This window comes from Ictidomys tridecemlineatus, chromosome 5 (assembly GCF_052094955.1).
Source record: "Ictidomys tridecemlineatus isolate mIctTri1 chromosome 5, mIctTri1.hap1, whole genome shotgun sequence".
NCBI classification, from domain to species: domain Eukaryota; kingdom Metazoa; phylum Chordata; class Mammalia; order Rodentia; family Sciuridae; genus Ictidomys; species Ictidomys tridecemlineatus.
Window position 1 is genome coordinate 15,672,569 of NC_135481.1, and position 10,455 is coordinate 15,683,023.

General features: G+C 43.2%; 1 long non-coding RNA gene across 1 annotated transcript; it reads right to left on the bottom strand.

The window, feature by feature from the left end:
• Window positions 1-2,277: 2,277 nt before the first annotated feature.
• On the bottom strand, window positions 2,278-10,144 carry LOC144377517 (uncharacterized). Its single transcript, XR_013438521.1, has 2 exons — window positions 9,870-10,144; window positions 2,278-2,532 (listed from the first exon to the last, which is right to left on the bottom strand). It is a non-coding gene; the product is annotated as an uncharacterized LOC144377517 (long non-coding RNA).
• Between the last annotated feature and the right edge of the window lie 311 nt (window positions 10,145-10,455).

The following is a 10,455-nucleotide window of genomic DNA, read 5'->3' on the forward strand; positions in this document are numbered from 1 at the left end:
CTTTTGATCCTCCTGCCTCAGATTTCTGAGTATCTGGGATTACAGGTGCGCATCACTATGCCCAGCTATAACATGGATCTCTTACTGTGGATTGGATTGCAGTATAAAAAAATTTGAAAAACAGGATCTGGTAATACCCAGGGATTTTCTGAAAACTCCCTGTGCTGAAATTGAGGAAGGCAGACCTGAATCGGTGGGCAGGACGAAATGACCATAAGGCAGTGCCCATCCCCCAGCCAAGATGGGACAAGGAAGAGGGAACATTCTCCAAGGTGGAGAGATTTGAAAGGTGGAACAGGTGATCTGCTCTTTGAATCAAGTCATCATATGCACACACACGCATGCGCCCGTGCACACACACAAATAATTTAAGCACAAACGAAGGGCTTGTCTCTTGATCTTTCGTGTATGTACTTTGTATTTGGGGGTAACATTATTCCTCAGGATTTTATTGACTCATACAGATCCTTTCAGAACCACTGGCTTTCTGGCTCCTCTGACAGACTTTCTTCTCTGGTGTCACCTGCTCCCTTGGTGAGGATGGCCTTAGGCCTGAGCCTAAGCAACTCCATTTTAAAAACTCCAGTTTGAAACCTGCAGTCTCACCAGGCACACCTAGCAAACCCTCCAGTATGGTCCTCAGGCACAAACAAGTCACTTCCCCCCACCCTGATAAACTCAGAGTGAAGCCTCTGGCAGGCTGTCCTCCACCTATAAGAAGGAAAGGTGAAAAGATCAGGGTGGGGACCACCAGACCAGATGCTTTAGCCCCAGGGTAAATGATGTCACTGAGAAATCTGGAGGTGGCTGAAAAGGATTGAAAGGGGGAGTCAAAAGCCCCCAAATTTAGTATAAATAATGGAGCAAATGAACAGACATTCAGCCAGCCAACAATGATGTCCTCACACTGAGAGCCTGGTGAGGAGCTGGACTGACATCCCAACACTTTTCATCATTTGCTGATCCTCTGCATCTTCCTCACCACTAAACTCTCCAGTCACATCTTGACCTTGATGAGAGCCGCAACTTCTCCCTACGACCCTCTCCTCAGCCAGCCATCAGCTCCACCCCAGGAGAAGCCTGCCTTGGTTCCTTACCCGATCACCGCGGTCTGAGTGAGTGTGCATCTGCTGGACTTAAAGCCTAAGGCTTGAGACCTTTGATCTGACACTTGAACTTAGCGTGCAGAGGGAATGTCTGTCATGAGCCTGTCACGATGAAGTGTGTTTTACAGTGCTTAGAATTAATCTAGAATTGTTTGCTGTGAATTGATTATGTCTATTTCAGTGCCTAGCATTAAGGATTGTCGTTTTGTTGATCAAGAACCTATGGGGTGAAATTATATTGAGTGATTTGAGTGAATAAAGCATTGAAAAGGGCAGAAGCGCGTGGACATTCCTTATTTCTCCCCCTTGACTGCATACGTCGCAGCTTTTGCCCATCTAGACACTAGCCCCTCCTGGCAGCTACACAGACTCATGGCCCTTTTCTCAGCCCCCTGCCCTTAACATGGAGGATGGATCCCTTATGCACAAATGTGGAGAAGAGGTCTAGACTCTCTAGAGATCTATAGTCATTGCCACAGCCTGGGCAGGGGCGCCAGCATGGTGGGAGGGATGTTCTGGGGACTTCCCAGCTGGGGATGTGCCCTGAAAAAGAAGTAAAAAGGGTTGAAAACGTTGTGAACGTGGGTGACTGATATCTGGACCAGCAGGGGTTTCCCTTTCCCAGGATTCAATAGGTGGGAGGTACAGTCAGCTTCTAGCACTCAGGACTTCCAACCCCCACACGGAGTCCACCCTCTCTTCAGTTCCCTGGCTGGAGTAGGGCAACTCTATGAAGCCAGAAAAAGAGGGGGGCTTTACCTCAGCCTTCGGAGGCTTTACATATAGTCCTTAGGGCATCCTTGGTGTCACCTGTGTTGACAACACCTTTACTTCAAATTCCCGTGAGCACAGTTCGTGCACAAATCACTTGGGCTCTGTAAATTCCATCTTCCTCACCTGTGAGGTGGTTTTAACAGTAGCATCTATTACCCAGGGGGCTATGAGCATATGATGAACTAAGGAGGAATACCTTAGTCAATTGCCCAAAGCACAACAGGCATGTGACATTCTCACAAACATCCCTATGATGACAACACTGTCTCACTCATTTGAAAGTCAAGTACAAAACGCATAAAGTCAAACCTCCTGTGTTCAACTATGCTTACAGAGAAAGAACCAAAGACTCACAAGACCCCTCTTTCCTCTTCCCGGATTAAACAGCTGTTATCAATTTGCTCTGTATTCATCTTTATTGTTTTCTTCAAGTTTTTTTTGGAACCCACCCACTGATCACTTTCTGTTTCTTCATGCTTTTAAAAAATACAGAAATGGCCTCCTGCCGTTTATTTTTCTTCATCCGTTTTGTGCTGCTCTAACAGGATACCACAGACTGGGTGATTTATACACAATAGAAGTTTACTTGGCTCCTGATTCCAGAGGGTGGAAAGTCCAAGATGAAGAGGCTGTGTCTCTGAGCTCCTTCTTGCTGTGTCATAACATGGAGGAAGAGCAAATTAAGAGAGAGAAGAAGGAAGAGAAAGAGAGCAGGTGAGAGTACGTAGGGCACTAGCAGAGGGGGCCAAACTAGCTTTGCAAATGCACTGTCATGAGAAGCCCACTCCTGCAATGACAGTAATCTATTCACCGGGGCAGAGCATCATGACATCATCACCTTTTGAGGGTCCTGCCTCTCAACAATGGTGTTTTGGGGATTAAGTTTCCTATACATAACCTCTGGGGCATACATTCAAACCATTCCACCATTTAATTTTTCACTTTGCTTTTTTCACTTAATGTGTCATGAACATTTTTGTGGGTTAATCAGTATTATGGACCCCACTCACTCTTTGCATCTACTTCATTGTTCAATAGATGCACCATGGATGGCGTATTTAAGCATCCTCTTATTGATGAACATTCAGGTTGTTTTCCACATTTGTTATTATACGGCAGAGCTACAATGAGCATCTCCTCTGTACATCTTTATCCATGTGCATGAGTTTTTCTGTAGGCCACATTTCTAAAAGTGCATCTACTGGGTCAGAGGGTTGGACATATGTTAGTTTTGATAGACATCCCAAAACTATATTCTAACAGGTAGTGGTGATGCAACTTCCATGTGCTGTTTTGTTACTGGGTATTATCTGTCATTTTTAGTCTTTTCTAATCTCAGGGGGATAGGGAAGAATCTCATTGTTTTATGTTGTACTTCTTCGACTAAAAGTAAGATCAGGCATCATTTTGTGTCTTTTGAAAGTTTGTATTGTATTTTCTCCTCTGTAAATTACCTATTCAAACTCTAGCCTATTTTTCTAATGGAATTCATATCTATCTACACACACATACACACACACACACACACATTTGGAGAGAGAGAGAGAGAGAGAGACAGAGAGAGAGAAACACTTCCTATAAGGACTCTGACCTTTACTCTGCTTCATGTAGTGCAGATATTTTTGGCTACATCACCTTTGCCTTCCAACTCTGTTTACAGGGTCTTTCGCCATTCAGAGTTTTAAATATTTCATGCCATTGGATATGTTCATTTTTTCCTGTTGGCTTCTGGCTATCTTCTCTGCCTCGGAAAGCCTTTCTTTTCAGATTTTCCTGGGCCCCTGGCTATATTCTCCATCCACTCCCTAGTGACAGCTGGCAACAGACGCCTCGGCTGAGCCCAGCTCTGCTCCTCAGGCCAGCACCTTGGTTTCCTTATCCATCAACACACTGTAATAATGTCTGGCGCTGGGAGGATTACACTGCATCAGAAGAACATAGAGAAAGGAAACCGTGGAAGAGGCAAGATGGTCTGAGAAGGCAGTGGAAGAAGTTTGTGGGAGTCCTTGGAGCTGAAGGGCAGAGAAAGCAACGATGAAAGGGAGAGGAATTCTATGACCTTGAACTGAGCATCTACCCATCATGTTAGCCCAGACTCTCAATAGGATTTTTAAAGCCAACAGCATCTTGGAAACTAATTCCACTTTAAAAAAAAAAAAAAAAACCCAATTCATTCTTTACAAGCACTATAGAGTAGCTGGTCCCTACACCTGAGAGGCAATATAAAAACCTCCTGCCAGACTTGAAATGAAAGGAAAAGAAATTGGAAAATAGGACCTCAACTCAAAAATATGTCTCCTCTTGAGTGAATTTTAATATATATTCCAGGCTCCATAGATCAAATGCTTAAATTAAAAAGAGAGAGAGAGAGAAAGAGAGAGAAGGATATGCTGTAGATTGAGTCTGCATTGTTTACCTCTCTTTAATTCAGTTTTTTAAAGTAAAAATTTTTTTTTAGTTGTAGTTGGACACAATACTTTTGTTTCACTTATTTATTTTTAGGTGGTGCTGGGGATTGAACCCAGGTCTTGCACATGCAAGGTGATTGCTCTACTGCTGAGCCACAACCCCAGCCCTTTAATTCACTTTTTAAATAAACAAAAACAGCCACATATATGGTACAGCCTACCTAGTACCCACTTTCTCTCTTCAGTAGTCCCCTGGAGCCAGGAATAAGGACACATACCTGTAATCTAGGCAACAGGCAGAGGCAGGAAGATTGTAAAATTGAGGCCAGCCTAGGCAACTTAGTGAGACCCTGTTCCAAAATTTAAAAAGTCAAAAAGGAATTGGGTCTGCTGTCATATATAAATTTTTAAAAATTAACTTTAAAAGTTCCTTTTTGAAAAAAAAAAAAAGGCGGGGGGGGGGGGGGCTTGGCTCCAGGTGTGGTGGCCGTGATTTGGGAGGTTGAAGCAGGAGGATCACAAATTCAAAGCCAGCCTTAGCAATTTAGCGAGGCTCTGAGCAACTTAGCAAGACCATCCCTGTCTTAAAATAAAAAAAAATAAAAAGGGCTGGGGATGTGGTTCGGTGGTTAAGCACCCCAGGGTTCAGTTCCTGTACCAAAAAAAGGCGGGGCGTGGGGGGATTGGAACGTAGCTCAGTGGTGGAGCGCCCCTAGGTTTAGTCCCCAGTACTGCAAAACCCACCACCAACAGCCTTGGAGATCATGGCTTGGTTGTCACTGGGGATCACTGCACTCCCCATGCCCAGAGCATTGCTGGGGGGGCGGGGGGTGGCATCTGTCGCCCCTGACTCTGGGGCTCTACCATCAGGGGAGCCCTCTGCTTCTGTGGTTACTTATGCTCCAGCCTCACTCTTCCTTACAGCTTCTGCTCACTGCCTTCTCCCTGCACATCAAGGGTTCTGCTTCCTCCTGTGCTTCCGAAACTGGGGATGCTCTCTGGAGACTCACCTTCAAACCTCCAAAAACAAGCCAGGTGTGGTGGTGCACACCTGTAATCCCAGCCACTTGGGAGGCAGAGGCAGGAAGATCGCAAATTCCGGGCCAGCCTCAGCAACTTAGTGACACACTTTCTCAAAATAAAAAGGGTTGGGGTTGAACTCAGTGGCAAAACACCTCTGGGTTCAATTCCCCCGTATTGAAAAAATAAATATATCAAAGTCTCCAAAAACAATAACTGACTGATTTGGTTACTTGCTGGGGTCCTTTGGGGGTATCTCATTGACTGTCAATCTACAGCCAACTATTCTTGAATTTGTTCTGTTTTGCTTCATGGTGGCAGGGTCAAGTAGTTCGTTTCCTTCAAAAGCCATTCCACATGGGCATGAAGGCCCCCAAAGTAAAAAAAGCTGCTTTTGAATACTGACTCCTCCCGGCAATATACGTAACTACAAGATTTCATCTGTCTTCCCAGTTTATAGTAGAGTAAAACAGTTAATGATAAAGAGGGGAAATGGAAGATGAGAAAGTTTTTAAAATCATTACTCAAATTTTATTAATGAACTGACATTTATCAATTGCTTTCTAAGCAATAAAAATTTATAATCAAGATATTAGAATTCAAGAAGCCTACCTACTGGGGACACTGAGTGTCAGGACAAGCCTGGCACCCATCAGTAGCCCGAGCTGCCTCCTTCTCAGCACTGACTAATATTGAAGAATCATAATGAACCTGAGCCCTGGAAATCATAGGCTGGGTTCTAACGACTCTGCTCAGTGGTTAAGAACAACTTGAGTTTTTTATTACTGATCTGTCATCACCCTTCATTCCATTGACAAAAATCATCCACAGGCCAACTTGTATAATCTCTGTGCAGACATTAGGCTTTTAATGCTTTTTCAGAGTCTGTCCCAGACACTCTTGGGACTTCGAGTTTAGGCGCGGGCTCTTGGCATACATTTCAAGCCTAGAAGTCAAAACACATGTTCATGTTCTACACCTATCATCTTCCCTGGTAACTAGGCTTGGTGCTGCTGCTATTGCAAAGAGCACCTACTGTCCACACTGCTCTGACACTGTACATAGGTGGATCTTTTCAATGGCCTTACAATGGTACTATGCCCACCTTGAAAAGAAAAAAACTCAAGCATGATGCCAAGCCTTGAGAAGAATTTAGCCAGCCTGGGAACCCAGCTAATTTCCTAATCCAGGCTTGTCCAGGAGCAGCTGAGCTGCAGCTGGCTCAGGCTCTTTGCTTTTTTTTTTTTTTTTTTTTTTTTGGTACTGAGGATTGAACCCAGGGGCACTTAACCACTGAGCCACAACCTCAGCCTTTTTAAAGATATTTTATTTAGAGACAGGGTCTCGCTGAGTTGCCTAGGGCCTCACTAAGTTCCTCACGCTGGCTTCAAACTCACGATCCTCCTGCCTCAGCCTCCCAAGCCACTGGGATTACTTGTGTGTGCCACTGTGCCCAGCCAGGCTCTTTGCTTTTTGCACTCTTTAAATATTTACAAAAGTGTTCTTGATGCTGTTGTTGGGTATTCATATAGCTGTTTTGAACCCTTCTTTCAAATATTTTAGATATCTTACCCAGAAGTAGGATTGTTGGTAGCTCTATTTTTAAGTTTTTGAGAAACTGCTCCACTGTTTTCCATAGCGATTGCAGCAATAACCCCCCAACAGTTTGAGTGTTCCAGTTTCTCCACATCCTCACCAGTATTAGTTGTTTTCATATTATTTATATTTTTTAAATCATATTTATGTAGTATCTACTCCACAAAATATACCACACCAAAATACATTAAAAATTTAAAAGAAAAAAAAAATCCATGCAAGGAAATACTGAGCGTATGAATGTTAAAAATAGATCCTTCTCTCTTTGGGTGCTCATTGACTTCCTGTTATTAGCTAAGTCAAGATATGTAAATCACCAAGCTTCTTTTTGCTTTGGTTATGTGGAAGCACAGAACTGAATATGGTCCTTTGCTACTGAATCTTCCATTTATCTAGATTTCTAATAAATCCTCTCACAGTCCTACCCCTTTCTTGGCTTTTGTTAATTTATCCTTGTTTCTGACTTTCATTGTAAACTCACTCTAGTGCTTTTTTAAAGCAAAAGAAAAATAATCAACAATAACCTGTCATTCCAGCTACTCAGGCGGCAGAGGCAGGAAGATCACAAGTTCCAGGCTAGCCTGGGTAACTTAGTTCTCTGATATCCTCAATAATTTAAGAGTATAAAAGGATCTTGAGACAACAAACAAATAAAAAACAAAAACAAACAAACAAACAAAAACAACAAAACTTGAGAACTACTACTCTATACACTTTTATATTTTACCACTGTTACATGTAGATTAATCAAACTTGCTATGGCTTGAATGGGATCCCCAAAAGTTCATGTGTTGAAAACTCGATCCCCAACTTCACATGTTGATAGTATTTGATGGGGAGACCTATAGAATTGGGTCATGAGGATGAATGAGGTCCCATAATGGCATCAGTGGCTTCCTAAGAAGAAGAAGAGAGGGGGCTGGGGATACAGCTCAGTTGGTAGAGTCACTTCCTCGCATGCACAAGACCCTGGGTTCAATTCCCAGCAACTCAAAAAAAAAAAAAAAAAAAAAAAAAAAAGAAAAGAGTTAAGAGGAAGAGGGAGACCTGAGTTACCACATCTGTTCTGGCCACGTGAAGCCTTCTACCATGTTAAGATGCAGCATGAGGGCCTTCACCTGATGCTAAGAGGATGTACTGGTTCTTCCCAATTTTTCTTTTCCTCTAGTACTAGGGAGTGAATCTAGAGCCTCACATGTGCTAGGCAAGTATTCTACAATGAGCTACACCCCAAGGTCTTATTTTTTTATTTTGAGATAGTACCCCTACTCTACCTGACCCCTTAAAATCCAATGGCTTCTCTTCCACTTTGAATCAATCTTTTGAGCCCACATAACTTTGTAAACTTATGCACTGGTCTTTTACAATATTGGATCACCAAGTTATATAGATCTAATATTAACAATATAAAAAAATCACATTTGTTAGTATCGCCACCAATCTTATCATTAATGTCTCTAGAGTGTTAGGAAGCAGTCTCTCTCTACTGGCTAATAAAATCTTTAAAAATTCTAATTTCTTCTTGAAGATTGAACTTCATCATTAGTAATAAATGGTTGTCAGCATTCCTTGCAGTGACAGGCTCATCTTGTTTATTTTGGAGAAAGTATCTAAAAAAAACCCCAATCTGAACAGCCATAGCTTGTCTATGGGTAGTTATTTCAAGTAAAAATGGTTTCATGGAAAAAAAAAAAAAAGGTTGAATTCCGTTTGCAATTCAAACAATTGCACAAGTGCTCTCTCCAGAGGATCATTGTACTTTGGAATGCAGCAGAAGTGCTCACACAAACTTCTCGGCACACAGAATTTTAAAGAAAGGTATTTCAGAGTTGAAATAGAATAAAATTAATTATCTGCACCATTTCATGAAGGACATTCTTAAGGAAGCTGTCACTTGTGTTAATCAGGAGCCCGGCAGTGAAGGGTACAACGCCCACTGGGACAGTTCGGTGCCCCTGCCCAGATCTAAGGCACCAGCTGTATCACTCACTTTGCTTTTTGCAACATCAGTGCAAATGTCCACGTTGTGGACAAAAGCAAATAATGCATCAGTATTGTTATAAAAATATCTCTGGCCCCTGCACTGGTTCCAGAGACCTTTAGGAAATCACAGACCTGCTGAAGTAGCATTCTTTGTGTTTAAAAAAAGACACACACCAAAGTGTCTACCTTTAGCAGTAGGAAGTGATAAATAGATGTTTACTTTTCACTTAATATACTTTTCCACTTTTTAAATTTTCTACGAGTACGTATTTCTTAAGTAATTAAAAACACTAAAGAAAGAAAAAGATTAAATTAAATCTAAATGATAAACAAAAATGATCATACACTCCGAGAATGTAAAATGCCCCAGAGAACTAGTTCCATATTGAAAATGATGAGATACAAAAACAGGAAGTTTAAATTATTAAAAAAAAAAAAAAAAAAGACAAAACAACTTCCCCCCAACTCCCCGCCCACTGCCCAAAATGCCTGCCCTCCCACAGACCCGGCTGCCACCGGAAGGAGTGGTGTACACACTGAAGCTCCCGCAGCACAGACCCAGGGGGCTAAAACAAACGACCCTGCAGATAGCTTTGGAGGCAGTTTGAAAATAAATCTAAAACACATTCTCTCTAGAAGAAGGCAACAGGATTAGATGCGAAGAGTGACTTGACACTTTAGAAATTCCCCAGCTTCCTGCCCAGAGGAAAGAGAAAATCAGACACAGGACCTGGGGCCTGCAAACCAGGTGTTGAGTTTCTCTTTCTGTTCCCCCACCTCCCCCACCACACACACACACACACACACACACACACACACACACACACACACACACACACTCTGTGCCCTCCTCCCTCTAGGCTGAGCTCCAGTCACCTCTTGTTCTTGCAGGGTCTCTTCTCTGCCCCTCTACCTCAATCTCCTGGTATCAAAGGCCCTGCTATTAATCATCCACACTCCAGTATAAATAAGTCTCCCTTACCACACTTCCTGCCTGGTGCATTTGCTCCTTAGGCTGGTCACCAGTGTGCCACAGGAGCGTGGGTCCTAAGCAAGGCAGCTTAGGTGCCATTGAACAACCAGTGGGGAGGGCTCTGAAGTGAGAGGCTCTTCCTGAACTTCTGAAATCTTTCTGCACGAGTAGCTACCTGAAGCAAAGCTGTCCCTCTCTGCTGTGTGACATCAAAGAAATCACCTTCCCTTCCTGGACTCTATTCAAACTAAATAGGTTGAACTGGGGATCTCCAAGGTGGCCCCTGCTCTGGGATTCTCTGACGCAGCTCCTTTAATGTAGGACAGCGGTCACTCAGGAGGCCTTGGGACCGGCATCTTGTTTTCAGTTTCAGAATTTTAAGAGATTCACAGGAAGCTCCCCACACACCGCCTGCAGTTTGCCTCCCTTACCATTCTCTTCCTCTGGACTGAGTCTCCAGGGGGAAGATCAAACAAAGAGGTTGCAGAGGGTGGTGGAATGCTATGTTTGGTTAAAGTCCCAGGCTGGATGTGATTACAGAGTTCCTGTGACTGGGACGACGCCATGGGGAATGTGGTGGGAGGGGTTCTGATCC